The following is a 14,509-nucleotide window of genomic DNA, read 5'->3' on the forward strand; positions in this document are numbered from 1 at the left end:
GCATCCAGAGAAGCAGCGTGGCTCAGTGGAAAGAGCACAGGGTTTGGAATCAGAGGTCGTGGGTTCAGATCCCGGCTCCGCCAGTTGTCAGCTGTGTGACTTTGGGCAAGTCACTTAACTTCTCTGTGCCTCAGTTACCTCATCTGTAAAGTGGGGGTTAAGACTGTGAGCCCCACGTGGGACAACCTGATCACTTTGTAACCTCCCCAGTGCTTAGAACAGTGCTTTGCACATAGTAAGTGCTTAACAAATGCCATCATCATATCCACCCCAGCACTTAGTACAGTGCCTGGCACATAGTAAGCTTTAAAAAAATACCACAATTATTATTCTTATTAATTCCACCTCACCCTGAAGATCCATAACCAGCCCAAATGTTTCCCGTCTATTAAAATCACAGCAATTTCCAAGTCATTTTCTTTCTTCACTATGCTTATTGCAAAACGGCCTGTCCTCTTCCCTTGACTATCATCTCCCTATAAATGTCTTTGACAGAAAAACTAACAATCTTTTCCATTTCCTGATTGCATCCAACATAGGCCAGCATTGGACTGGTCCCAGAATAAGTTTGACTGTCCCCACTCACTATTGTGAAAGTCTCTTCCCAACAGAATGTTTTTATCTCTTTGTCACTGCCAGATCCAGCCCTCGATTGGTGAAGCTGTGCTGGGGTCCTTTATACATAAGCAGTAGGAGTCTCTTTCAGAGAAGTTTTTGGATCTTTTGAGGGGCAAGCATTCTAAGTACTGAAACAATAATTGTCCACTCCCCCTAATCCTAGGACAGGGCTTGTGATTACTCTATCTAATTACATGTTCCCAAAACAAATGCCCTACAGCTGTTCCATGAGAAGCAGTGTGGCCTATTGGAAAGAGCACTTAGTACAGTGTTCTGCACATAGTAAGTGCTAAGTAAATACAACTGAGGCTTCTCCTACATTTAATTTCAGACCCTCCCACTGCTTGTACAGTCCCTTTTCCCTTCAAAGGTATTTTTGAGTGCTATGTGCAGAGCACTGTACTAAGCACTTGGGAGTGTACAATACAACAGAGTCTGTAGACACATCCCTTGCCCACAGAGAGTTCACAGTCTAAAAGGAGCTCCGATACACCTCTGGATATGGGAATTAACCAGGAAGGTGTGTGGGTAAGGTGGGATTTTAGAAGGGCTGAACTCTGAGTTCTTCATATTTTTTTGTAGCTGGACTGAGAAGTTGCGTGACAGAAGTATAGTGTTCTTGGTTTGTGCGCCATTACTTACAATCTCATCTCTGCATTCATATTGCCACGGAGGTGAGGATTGTGAGCTCATTTTGGACAGGGAATGTGTCTGTTGTTGTACTCTCCCAAGTGCTTAATACAATGCTTTGCACATAGTAAACACTCAGTAAATATGATTGAATGAATGAAGGAGTGACCCAAGTAACAGTCCTAATAAAGTACTGATGCCAGTACTACCAGATGGTCCCATCATTGTACTTGAAACAGATCTCTTGTTAGAAACACATCATGCTCTAACCAATTCGCATCTGCGATACGCTACTTTCCTCTGTCATTCCATTGCTTTCCAAGTCACGCTTCCGTTGCCAGGAATGCCTTTAATGGTAACAGAAGTACTACTGTACTCTCCCAATGCTTAGTACAGTGCTCTGCACATAGTAAGCACTCAGCAAATACCATTAATGATCAATATAATGGGCAGGTCATTTTACCATTCCTACTTTCCCTTCTATTTGTTCAGCCCAATTTTTTGGTTACCTTAACTGCCATGCAGAACTATTAATGTTGTCCTTATCTACTATAATACCTACATCACTTCTGCCATACTTCAATCAACCAATCAATCAATCAGTCACGTTTACTAACCACTTACCACATCCAGACCACTGTAAGAGTTTGTAATAATAATAATGATGGCATTTGTTAAGCGCTTACTATGTACAAAGCGCTTAGAACAGTGCTTTGCACATAGTAAGCGCTTAATAAATGCCATCATTATTATATTACAAAGCACTGTTCTAAGCACCCTAAAAGGAACTTACAGTCTGTAGTACTTGCGCCTATACTGCCTTCTGTCTTGTACTTGTGAAATTAGCGTTTCTTTCTTCCTTGCATTTATCCTTACAGAAATGCAGTGTGTTCATTTCTAGCCAAATCTACAAGTTCCCAAGGCCGTTTAGAATTTTGTTCCAAGTCTCCTGCCAACTCCTGGAACACTCTGAGTTTGGTTTCCTTCCCTCACTTTGAGGGCATCTCTTCCTGTTACTGATGAAATGCTTCAGCTACATTATAAGCTCTGTGTGCTCAACTCGAACAGTTTGGTTAGAATGAGTTCAAAACTGCAAAGCTGTTTTTGTTTTCTTCCAAAATTGAAAAACCAAAGTTTGTTCATTAATTCTAATAAACAGTTTCACTCTCTTAAACTAGGTATTTAAGTTCCTCCCCCATTAAGGTAAGTTATCAAAGCATCTCTTTAGGTAATTTTCACAGAACTTATTTTTACTTTGTATTGGTTTTACAATGCAGTGACTGCCAAATGTGATTTGATCACACTTTAAGTTGTTAACATACCCAGACAGACATGTATAACCATTCCAGACCCAAACATTTATTTTATGAAAGCACAATTTCTGTCAGATATTTTTACTTGTACTTTCTGGTTAAAGGTTTTCATTCTCAATGGTTTACCTGAGGTAATGGGCAAGGAAAAAAAAAACTATATTTTCTAAGAAAATGAATATTCTTTCATCTGAATAATGATGCTCTGTAATATATGATGCCCTGAAGCAGCTGTATTAGACAATATGAAGACTTGGAATCAGAGGACCTGGTTCTAATCCTATTCTCCCATTTACCTACCTTGTGGCAAGTCACTTCACTTCTCTGTGCCTCAGTTTCCTCATCTGTAGGATTTAATACCTGTTTTCCCTTCTTAAGACTATGTGCCCCAGGTGGGACAGGGACTGTGTTTGACCTGATTATCTTGTATTTCCCACAACACTTACTACAGTGCTTGATACATAGTAGGTTTTAACAAATGCCATGTTAATAAAATGCCACCTGGATGATCCTTAACAGCACTTGGGGTTGGTGGGGAGGGGGTGGCTTGTTGGATTGAAGTGACCACAGCAGTGCTTTTAGTGGGAAGCAGTGTGGCTCAGTGGAAAGAGCGCGGGTTTGGGAGTCAGAGGTCATGAGTTCTAATTCTGACTCAATCAATCAATCAATCATATTTATTGAGCGCTTACTGTGTGCAGAGCGCTGTACTAAGCACTTGGGAAGTACAAGTTGGCAACATATAGAGACAGTCCCTACCCAACAGTGGGACTCCACCGCTTGTCAGCTGTGTGACTTTGGGCAAGTCACTTAACTTCTCTGTGCCTCAGTTACCTCATCTGTAAAATAGAAATTAAGACTGTGAGCCCCACGTGGGACAACCTGAACACCTTGTTTCCTCCCCAGAACTTAGAACAGTGCTTTACACATAATAAGTGCTTAACAAATGTCATCATTATTATTATTAGTGGTCTATCGATGCCCATTTAGAGATTCAGGAGAGATGGCCACCCTCATTCCCGCCAAATTACCACCCAGGCATCATGCAGGATGAAAGTTCAGGGCCAGAGTCCTTTGGTCTCATTGACCTTGGCTTCTTCCCCCTTATAATCAGAGAATCAAGGCTCATAATCATCAGAGGGCTCTGGCAGGAGAAGGAGAGGGGACAGCCAGGTTCCAGCATTCAGAACGGAAAATATTAAAACTCCAATTGTCAAAATCAGTAAATCAGCATGAATATATACAGGAGTGCTTTAGACAGATATAAATAAACCCTAAGAGCTAGAGTGGGTTGATGGAACTATACAGCTCTCTACAGATGACTCCCCAAATCTGCCTCTCTAGCCCTGACTCTTCACCCCCACAATTCAATAAATCAATTAATCAGTCAATTACATGTGAGTGCTCACTGTGTGCATCGCACTGCACTAAGCACACTAGCCAGCCAGAGCAGTGAAAAGGCTGAAAAACTGCTGTTGAGCCCTAACACGCTGTTGCTCTTATTGCTTTGATTGTTGATGTCATTTTCTTAAGTTTTCAATCTTTCTCTGTTATTGCACAGGCAACTTTTCTGCCCCACACCTTATTCTTAGTTTATCAGCAGGCCCCAAATTATTGTCCTTTGATTTTTTCCTAGTCTTTAATATAATGCACTGCTCACAGTAGGCACTCAAATACTACTGGATGAATGAATGAATGAGGTCCTTGGAGTAGATGTCATCACCTCATTTGCTACAAAAGCATTCGAGAATGCTTTTACCCCTTCCTGTTGCATATGTCTTGTTGTCTTCTGTGAGAGCTACCCCCAAAGATAATTAAGAGCTATGAGTGCTGGCCTCACCCACTACAACTCAGCCCATACGCTTCACACCTCTAATACCAAGCTACTCACTGTACCTCAATCTTGTCTCATTCGCCATCGACCTCTTGCCCTCATCCTGTCTCTGGCCTGGAATGCCCTCCGTCTTCACTCACTCAGTCATATTTATTGGGTGCTTTCTGCTTGCAGAGCACTGTACTAAGCGCTTATATCCAAAAGACAATTACTCTCCCCCCCAACTTCAAAGCACAAGAGGCCTTCCCTAACTAAACCCCCTTTTCCTTTTCTTCCACTCCCTCCTGCTTCGCCCTGACTTGCTCCCTTTATTCATTCCCCTCCCTGCCCCACAGCACTTATGTACATATCTGTCATTTATTCATTTATATTAATGTCTGTCGCTCTAGACTCTAAGCTCACTGTGGGAATGTGTCTGCAATATTGTTATATTGTACTCTCCCAAGTGCTTAGTATGGTACTCTGCACACAGTAAGTGCTCAATAAAAATATGGTTTATTGGTTGATCGTTCCAGGGAGATTATTGGACATGGAACAAAAGGGACTGTGGAGCTGGGGGTCATAGGCTAGGGAAGCAGTGTGGCCTAATGGATAGAGTGTAGACCTAGAAGTCAGAAGGAACAGTGCTAAGCGCTTAATCCAGTGCTAAGTGCTTAGTACAGTGCTCAGCACACAGAAAGCGCTCAATAAATATGACTGAATGAAGGAAGGAACTGGGTTCTAATGCCAGTTCTGCCATTTGTCTGCCGTGCGACCTTGGGTAAGTCACTTAACGTCTCTGGGCCAGTTACCTCACCTGTAAATTGGGAGTTAAATGGCTGGTTCCCTCCTACTAAAATAAAGAGGGTGTGAAGCTGGGCTGCTGCATGGGCTAGAGAAGCAGTGTTGTCTCATGGATAGAGCTTGGGCCTCATAGTCAGAAGGACCTGGGTTCTAATCCCAGTTCCACCACCTACCTGTCTGCTGTGTGACCTTGGGCACATCACTTCACTGTGCCTCAGTTACCTCATCTGTAAAATGGGGATCGAAACTGAGCCCCAAGTGGGTCAGGGACTGTGTCCATCCCAATTTGCTGATATCCACCCCCGTGCTTAGTACAGTCACATAGTAAGAGCTTAACAAATACCATAATTATCATTATTATTATTCACTTCTCTAAGCCTCGGTTACCTCATCTGTAAACTGGGGATTAAGACTGTGAGCCCTATGTGGGACAGGGACTGTGTCCAACTCAATTACCTTGTATCTACCCCAGCACTTTGAACAGTGGTTGGCACATAGTAACCACTTAACAAATACAATGATTATTATTATTATTGTTATTATTAGCTCTCCACATCCAAAGGGGCTTTCTCCAGGCTCTTCAGGCTCTTATAAACACCTCCCTCTGCTCCTGAGAGGGTATCCTGAACTTTGGGAAGGGATCAGATCCAAAGGGATGCTAGTCCCAAACACACGTGTACGTGGCAGAGTGATTACAAAGCAGGTGACTTTACCCTAGTTGCAGAAACTCCAAGTAACTCTATTGGGAAGGGTCATCTGGAGGAGAAAGCGGAATGACCTAGTCACGATCTGTAGTCGATCAAGTGTATGATGGGTGGGAAGCCACCAGAGGCTTGGGAGTAGCAGAGTGCTTAGTACAGTGCTCTGCACACAGTAAGCACTCAATAAATATGATTGAATGAATATGACCAAAGTGGCATTCATGACAAATGAGGCGGCAGTGGGATTTAAGCTAGTCCTCGGGGGAAACCACCACAGAATAGTTCGGCAATCCAGTGCACTGCTCGTCACAACTCTCTCAAACATTTTTGACAAATATTGTGATTATTCGGATGAGGGCAGTACCCAGGTTCAGCTTCTAAAGGGCGTCCCCAGAGCACAACTCAAAAGAATTCAAGGACAGTAGATCATTCCCAAAGCATTGCAATTTACTGAAACCAAAAATATGTTTTTCTTTCTTACATTTCACTTGAAGGTAAGTGATTATGACATTAGTACCCAGTGGAGGAATATTGACGCTGGGGCTTAAGAATTCTCTGTGTTCCCAAGTACATAACAGGACAAGCCCTAAGTACCCACAGGCAGAAGTACCTTCTTTTTCTTTAGCTTCTTAAAAGTCAACTGAACTGATTCATTTTACTTACTTGGATAAAGAAATTCTGCAACATGATAAATGACTCCCTACCTCTATAGTATAAACATTTGTAATTGAGTCCCTCAGACACCCCTCAAACCAGATCTGATCAATATGCCATCATGCTCTGATTTCTGCACTCCAGTTGAAGATAAGTACAGACATCATCTTTTATGCTTCTGTTTTACTGTGGCTTTTGCTCTTTAAGTTTCCTCAAATTTGAGGCTTTCTTTGAAGTTCCTTTCTTTCTGAACATTCAGAAGTCAGGGAAAAAACAAGGAGTAAAGCAGAGCAAAAAGTGGTACGGCCCAGTCGAAAGTATACAGTACAAGGAGTTAGGAGACCAATCTAATCCCCACCTTTCAAATTGTTTGCTGTGTGATCTTGGGCAAGTCACCTAGCCTCTCTGCTTCAGTTTCCTCTTCTGGAAAATGCGGATTAAATTCACGGTCTCCCTCCTGCCATAGAAGTGAGCTTTGCGTGTGAGGAGAAGGTGCCTGAACTGATTGCATTGTCTCCACCTTAATGCTTATAGCATGACCTTTGGCACATAGTAAGTGCATAAATACCATAATTGTTGTTTTAACGATTGTCCTCTGCTCCCTTCTTTATAGAAATGCCAAAAGTCCATTTCATTGATTTGGGTTGGAAAAGAAGGCATTCCACTTCTCAGTCCAACAGCCTCCCTTGCATCGACAAATTTAGCCGGTTGTGTTTGTGGACCAAGAACAACCTGGCCCCCGTGGAGATGTTGCTTCAGTGCCATGCGATACTTTAACGTAGTCGGGACCGGGAGGTAGAAAGTGATTCTTTGTCCTGAGAGAATCATCACTGTCCATCTGCTAGATGCAGAGAAGGGAGTAGAAGATGAAAGTGAAAGTAGAGATGGACTTCGTGTCACTGTCTCTCGAATTGTTTACCTATTTTCAAAGCAGCCAGCGTATGAACTCCTTGGAAATCCCATATGCCTTTGACTCTCCTTTTATAACTAACCAACAAGCTTTTTCAGCGTCAAGCTCTTTCTGCCAAATATCTTGCATATTTTGCTGTCTGTGGAATGATTGAAACTGACACCTTCTCCCCCTGTTACCAGAGAGATGATCCTTCCATTTTCAGTCTGTTTGGAGTCCTTCCAGAAAAGATGTTATCTGATTTGTAGCTGTACCTACTGTGATGCGTTTGAGACACTAATATCCCACCTGACCAGTACGAACAGCTGCAAAAGAGTCACTAAACTGGCAATCTAATTCCACTGAGTGGGAGGTCAACACAACATCTGTCTTTCTTATCTGTTGCTAATGTGCACATGACTGCACATTTTTCTGTTATTGTTGGTCAAGGAAGCTTTCAGGCATGTAAGTCACTCCTACTCCGCTTCATGTTTTGTTCAGTTGTGATCCTCTTGAACTCATTTGGGGCTATTTTTTTTTGAGCTCTACCAGAGAATGGCTAAAGCAGACCCAGATTTTATGGATTATCCACTCCTAATATATTTCCACTGTTTTAGTTATGATAATGAAGTCATTGGGAAACAGGATTAAAGAATGTGAATGGGTGGTGTTCCAGCCGCCATTTGTATTGCAACACAACCGCGTGTCCTGGCAGAGAGAAATTGTGTAAAAGAAGGATAAGAGTAAACAACATCCACTTTTGGAGGGGGTGGTGTTGTCTGTTTTATCTTTCTTCCGTGAGATGTGTTTTTTATCTCCAAATGTTTTTACTCTGGACCTGATTAAAGAAGCCTTCAGGAAATTTCACTTGGGCCAGGCTTATTTGATCAGGTCCAAATTACTGACGCTGGTTCTGGTTTTCAGTGGGAGAAAATCAGGAAATTGGTCTCCAATTAATACATCATGTCGAACCCCACTTAACAGCCAACGTTTAGCACTGGAAATGTAAATACTAATAATAGAACTGCTGTCTCCACTCCATCTGGCCGCTTTGTATCTGTAAAACAATTGCAGAGTCGGTTGATAGTTGTCAGGAGAAAAAGGAACTAAAAATAATATTCTGGATACAAAGATGATCTGTTTTTGACATTTAGGTCCCCTGAGGAAAGGAGGGTCTATGAAGTTTTGAGGAAAAATTGGTGAGGGAAGAAGGCGAAGTAAGAAAGAGACAAAGTGACCCCAACCATTAGAGCCATTTAAAAATTAAAATAGTGAATAGAAACCACTAGGTAATTTTATATGTTTTGAATTCTAATAAAGGTGCAGAGAGAAAATTTTTCAAGGAAAATATGGACATGCAAAACAGAGGTATATTTATGAAAAAATATAAAACATACCTTTATAAAGAAATGGAAAAGAATGAAAGAAAATAGGAATAGGAATGTAACTATAATCGCCAGTCCAGGAGAGACCAATGATTTTTTTGTTTGGTGCACTGTCCCTGACAGCTTCCTTACAGAGTTGGGTGCATTTGCCAAAAAAAATGTTTAAAGACTATAATGCATCTCGTTGTTCGAATGCACGGGAAGAGATCCCTTCTTGGAAATCAACTTATTCTTCAGAGCATGAAGGTTTCCAGCTCTTAAAATAGTTCTTTCTTTCAGAAAAAATAAATGTGAAGAGGGAAGGAAGGGTGATGGGTATCTCCAAAGTCTGGCTGAGATTGGAGCTGTTCAGCATTCACTAGTCAGTCTACCTGGCCATAACACCTGGCTTCCCTGCTTACTTTAAAAGGGGCACCTCCAGCCTGAAGCCTACTCAGTTCATCCATATGTTAGCCTCACGGCAATCAGGAACTTTAAGATTTCCCAAAATGCCAGATGACTTACACTCTCCTTCAACCCTCCAGTCCCGTGATCACTAAGAAAAAAATAGCAGTTTTAGGTAGTGTCCCGATATTCCCGTTCTCAAGAAAAATATTAGGCCACTGTGCCGAAGGAGGATTCAGTTGTTTGAGTGACTTCCCTCTCAGACAGTGATAGAGTTTTCTGAAAATGAATGGACTGATAGAGAAAGTGGCTAGGCTGACCAAAGGCACACCAAAAGTAATATTAAACTTCAATGTAACATTCAGTTCTCCCAACAATGTATTTTTACTATGTGTTTTGAATAGGATGCTCATGGGAAATTAGGGGACATTCTTCTCACTTTGCACGGTCTCAGTTTAATGACTGTTTAAATGCTTGTTACAAGACACATAAGGTTTCATATGCTAAAACAATAAGCCAGTTTGATATCAGTGGATGAGATAGGCAGTGTAAAGGTTAGAATTTTAACTTAATTAGTGCTTCGTAAAACATGGAGCTAATAAAAATGGTAAATGCCGTCTTGTTCTAGATCTAAAAGATGAGAAAATGAGTCTTCACAAAGCCATTTGGAAGGAGCTTCATCAAAACAACATCTAGACACACGAGACCATTATGAAATGGGGGAAACATTATTTTGTACCTAGCTGAAGTAGATTAGAGCTATTTCTAGAAATAGTATTGAATGGCAAGTTTGCCAGGTTTCTCTACAGCTTTGGGAGAGATCATTACAGAGATGATCAGGTAATGGAGAAGGGCTCAAACCTCAGGAAATGAATTTTGTCGGCGGGGAACTTGGAGCCAATGTCAACTCAAGTGGCTGCCGTGGTATTATACCATAATATTATTAATAATAGCTAAGCTAAAATGAAGTAGAGGTATTGGAGATTTCACAGACCGGTTGCTATGAAACTGTACAGCCAACATACTATAAAAGCATAGAAAATAGAAACTATAATTGTGTATTCATATAATAGTTTCCCAGATCCATGTTCTCTCCCAGTCAAAATAAAGCACAGGGTAAGAATGCCGGAGTGATGATGAAAAGAGATTCTGCCTGGGAGAGCCAGTTCCAGGGTTGGAAGAGTCCTAGCATTAGACAAACAGGTATCCCAAGTGATATCAACTCCCCAGTTAAGATTAGTGTCACCTAATAATAATAGTAATAATAATTACAGTGGTATTTGTTAAGGGATGATTATATGTGCCAAGCACTGTACTAAGCACTGGCTTATATATAAGGTAATCTGGTTGGACGCAGTCCCTATCTCTTCGGGGCTTCACAGTCAAAGTAGGAAGGAAAACAGGAATTGAATCCCCATTTTCCAGAGGAGAGAACTGAGGTATAGAAAGGTTGTTACTTGCCCAAGATTACACATAAGGCAAGTATTAGAACCAAGGTCCTCCAACTCCCAGGTCCCTGCTCTTTCTGCTAGGCCACACTGCTTCTGGGGAAACTTCCGAGTTATTGATTCTGCTGGGGAGAGGATGTCTAAAAGAGGCTGAGGTGTTTCAGTAGCAGGATGGACACTGTGATGGAAACTGTGTGGTCTTAGTCTTTGTGCCCGATCTGGGGATGACCCACTAGGAGGGAGAATGTTCATTGGATGAAATTAGTCTGGGGAGGACGGGAAATGGAAGAGTTTCTAGAAATTTAACTTTGGCATGATCAACCAAGTCTCATTCTTAGAGAAGCAGTGTGGTTCAGTGGAAAGAGCACGGGCTTTGGAGTCAGAGGTCATGGGTTCAAATTCTGGCTCCACCAATTTCAGCTGTATGACTTTGGGCAAGTCACTTCACTTCTCTGTGCCTCAGTTACCTCATCTGTAAAATGGGGATTAAGACTGTGAGCCCCCTTTGGGACAATCTGATCACCTTGTAAACTCCCCATCGCTTAGAACAGTATTCTGCAAATAGTAAGTGCTTAATAAATGCCATCATTATTAAGTAGTGTTCTAAGAGCTGCGGTAGAAACAAGTCAATCAGGTTGGACACAGTCCCTGTCCCACATTGGGCTCACACTCATACTCCCCATTTTCTTTACAGATGAGGCAGACCTTCTGTCTCCCCAGCCCATGCTGTAACCATAATACCGCACTGCTTCTTTCTATGTACACATCCAATAATGTATATATATTAATGTCTGTCACCTCTAGACTGGAAACTCACTGTGGGCAGGGAACATATTCATTAATTCATTCAATCGCATTTATTGAGTGCTTACACTTTACTAAGCACTTGGGAGAGGACAATACAACAAAAATCAGACACATTCCCTGCCCACGATGAGCTTACAGTCTAGAGGGGGGAAGACAACCATTAATATAAATATAATTCAATAAATTGCAGATATGTAATAAGTGCTGAGGGGTTGGAAGTGGGGTAGAATAAAGGGAGCAAGTCAGGGTGACACAGAAGGGAGTGGAAGAAGAAGAAAGGGGGCTTAGTCAGGGAAGATCTCTTGGAGGAAATGTGCCTTCGATAAAGCTTTGAAGGAGGGGAGAGTAATTGTCACATTTGACATATACGTATATATGTATATGTATATATATATACATATATACATATATATATGTATATATGGTTGTATATATGTATATATGTATATATGGTTGTACATATTTATTACTCTATTTATTTATTTATTTATTTATTTTACTTGTACATTTCTATCCTATTTATTTTATTTTGTTGGTATGTTTGGTTCTGTTCTCTGTCTCCCCCTTTTAGACTGTGAGCCCACTGTTGGGTAGGGACTGTCTCTATGTGTTGCCAATTTGTACTTCCCAAGTGCTTAGTACAGTGCTCTGCACATAGTCAGCACTCAATAAATACGATTGATTGATTGATTGATTGATTGATTTGAGGAGGGAGGGTATTCCAGGCCAGAGGCAGGATGAGGGCAAGGGGTAGATAGTGAGATAGATGAGATCGAGGCAGAGTGAAAAGGTTAGCATCAGAAGAGCGAAGTGAGCAGGCTGGGTTGTAGTAGGAGAGTAGTGAGATAAGGTAGGAGGGGGCAAGGTGAATGACTGCTTTAAAGGCAATTGTGAGGAGTTTTTGTTTGATGTGGAGGTGGATGGGCAACAACTGACATTTTTTGAGGAATGGGTGACATGTCCTGAACATTTTTTTAGAAAAATAATCCAGACCACAGAGTGAAATATGGACTGGAGTGGGGAGAGGCAGGAGGCTGGAAGGTCAACAAGGAGGCTGATGCAGTAATCCAAACAGGATAGGATGAGTGATTGTATTAAGGTTTTAGCAGTTTGAATGGATATCTACCAATTCTATTATATTGTGCTCTCCCAAACCCTTAGGGCAGTGCTCTGCATACAGTAACCACTCAATAAATATGATTAATAGTGAGTCAGCCCCTTTGCTTCCTAGGAAATGTAGTTTCTCCTTTCCTTTTTTTCAATTCCTTTGCCAGCTTTCAACAAGACCCCTGATTGGATGTTTTGAAAGAACACAGTTTTTTCACCAAAGACCGTCTGTAATGCAGTTCAGCCCAACACTCTCTCTATTCAAGGAAGGGTTGGTGGAATGGAGAAGGGAAGTTTCCTAAGAAGCCCCTTTAAGGGAGCCCAGTCTGTGAGACCATGTAGTTAGAGCAGTCCACTTCACTGCTAGCCACCTCATTTCGCTTATTTAGCCTGTGTATATGCACAGATGGTCCTTGTAGGCTTGCTAATGACTCTCATCAGCATCAGGCTGCTGACTGCCTGAGGGGTGAAGTATATAAATTCTCTATCAGGTAGGGCAGGAAAAAGGTGTGTGCATTATTAAGAGGACAATCTTCTTCACATTGTATCTCAGACATAGTAAACTAAAGATGACTTTGAAGAAAGAAACCTGGAAGTATTAATATGGAGAGATGCATTCTAATAAGGCCTCCATCTATTTTTAAATATCACCTCCCAGATGTTCAGATGTTAAACCAGACATTCAGCGTCTCGTCTTTGATCTATCAATTCTCTGACCATCTGCCATGCAAGGTGTTTTAGCTAACAGTGACACACAAAACGTGGAGAGACTTTCCTAACAAATTCATTGAGCTGTGACAAATTTACCAGCATAAAGATGAGAAAACCATTGCTAATGGCAGTAATAATAATACCTTGAGTTTAGACTGAACCTTTTCCCCTAGGAGCTCACTCAAAGGAGGACATAAAAGAGAAGAATAGTAGTGCCATCTCAGATATAGTGCATGTTTCTCATAATATTACTGATACATTTCTTAGGTCAGGGGTACTTCATTGAATAGGTTTACTTTATGACTTTAAAATCCCATTTATTTGTTTCTGGGCATTATACAGAAGTTATTTCCATAAAAGATGCTTCTAATGTGTCTCATTAAGATGCTTCTAATGGTCAGTAAAATGCTCCAAAATAAGTTCAAGCAAATGACCATCACTCAGTGAAGGATTAAATTACTCCAGGGCACTCATTTCCAGGTCTGAAAAATGCAAAACCCATGTTAGCCTCAAAAAATGACTTGCTGACTGAATTGAGTCTTTTGTTTAATTCTGAAGCATCTGATTGGATGATCAGTCTACATCGGAAAAATTAAATTGTTTCCATTTAGTATCTAATCAGCTAGCTATAGTCTGACATAGTTTCTTTTATTTAAAAAAAACTTGTACTGAAACAGTCTTCAGTAATGTGTTAAAGTTGAATTAAATCTATAATCTATATAGGATATTTGACTTCAAAAGAATTCTCAGTCTGATAGGAAAGTTACTGATAATCTACTGATACCACTGATAGAGGTGATGTGTTCAGAATAGGAATTCAGAATTTCCTGAACAAAGGTATAGTGCTCTGTACACTAAGAGAATAAATACCACTGTTTGGTAGTGAAATAAATGAAAGTTTTAGTTTTTTTCAAATTATTTCTGATCTGTATAGACACCAAACTAAATCTGTCGCATCAACAATTTACATGGGGTTTGTCTTTTTTAGTTTCTTCTCTGGCAATAGCAAGGTACCCTTTTTTTTTGAGAAGCACATCAGGTATTTTCTGTACTATTCCTAATAGTCCACATGTGAAAAATGTCATAATGTAAATGAAAAAGGAATTAGTAAATTATTAGTTATTCCCGAAGGCAATTTTTGGATGTATGGTATAGAATGGAATACTGATCAGATGTTTTGGTATAAATGAATGTAAACATCATTGAAACATTTTTAAATCTGGAAGAAAAAGTTACACAAATTGTAAAACA

The sequence above is a fragment of the Tachyglossus aculeatus genome, chromosome 10 (assembly GCF_015852505.1).
Source record: "Tachyglossus aculeatus isolate mTacAcu1 chromosome 10, mTacAcu1.pri, whole genome shotgun sequence".
Lineage (NCBI taxonomy): Eukaryota > Metazoa > Chordata > Mammalia > Monotremata > Tachyglossidae > Tachyglossus > Tachyglossus aculeatus.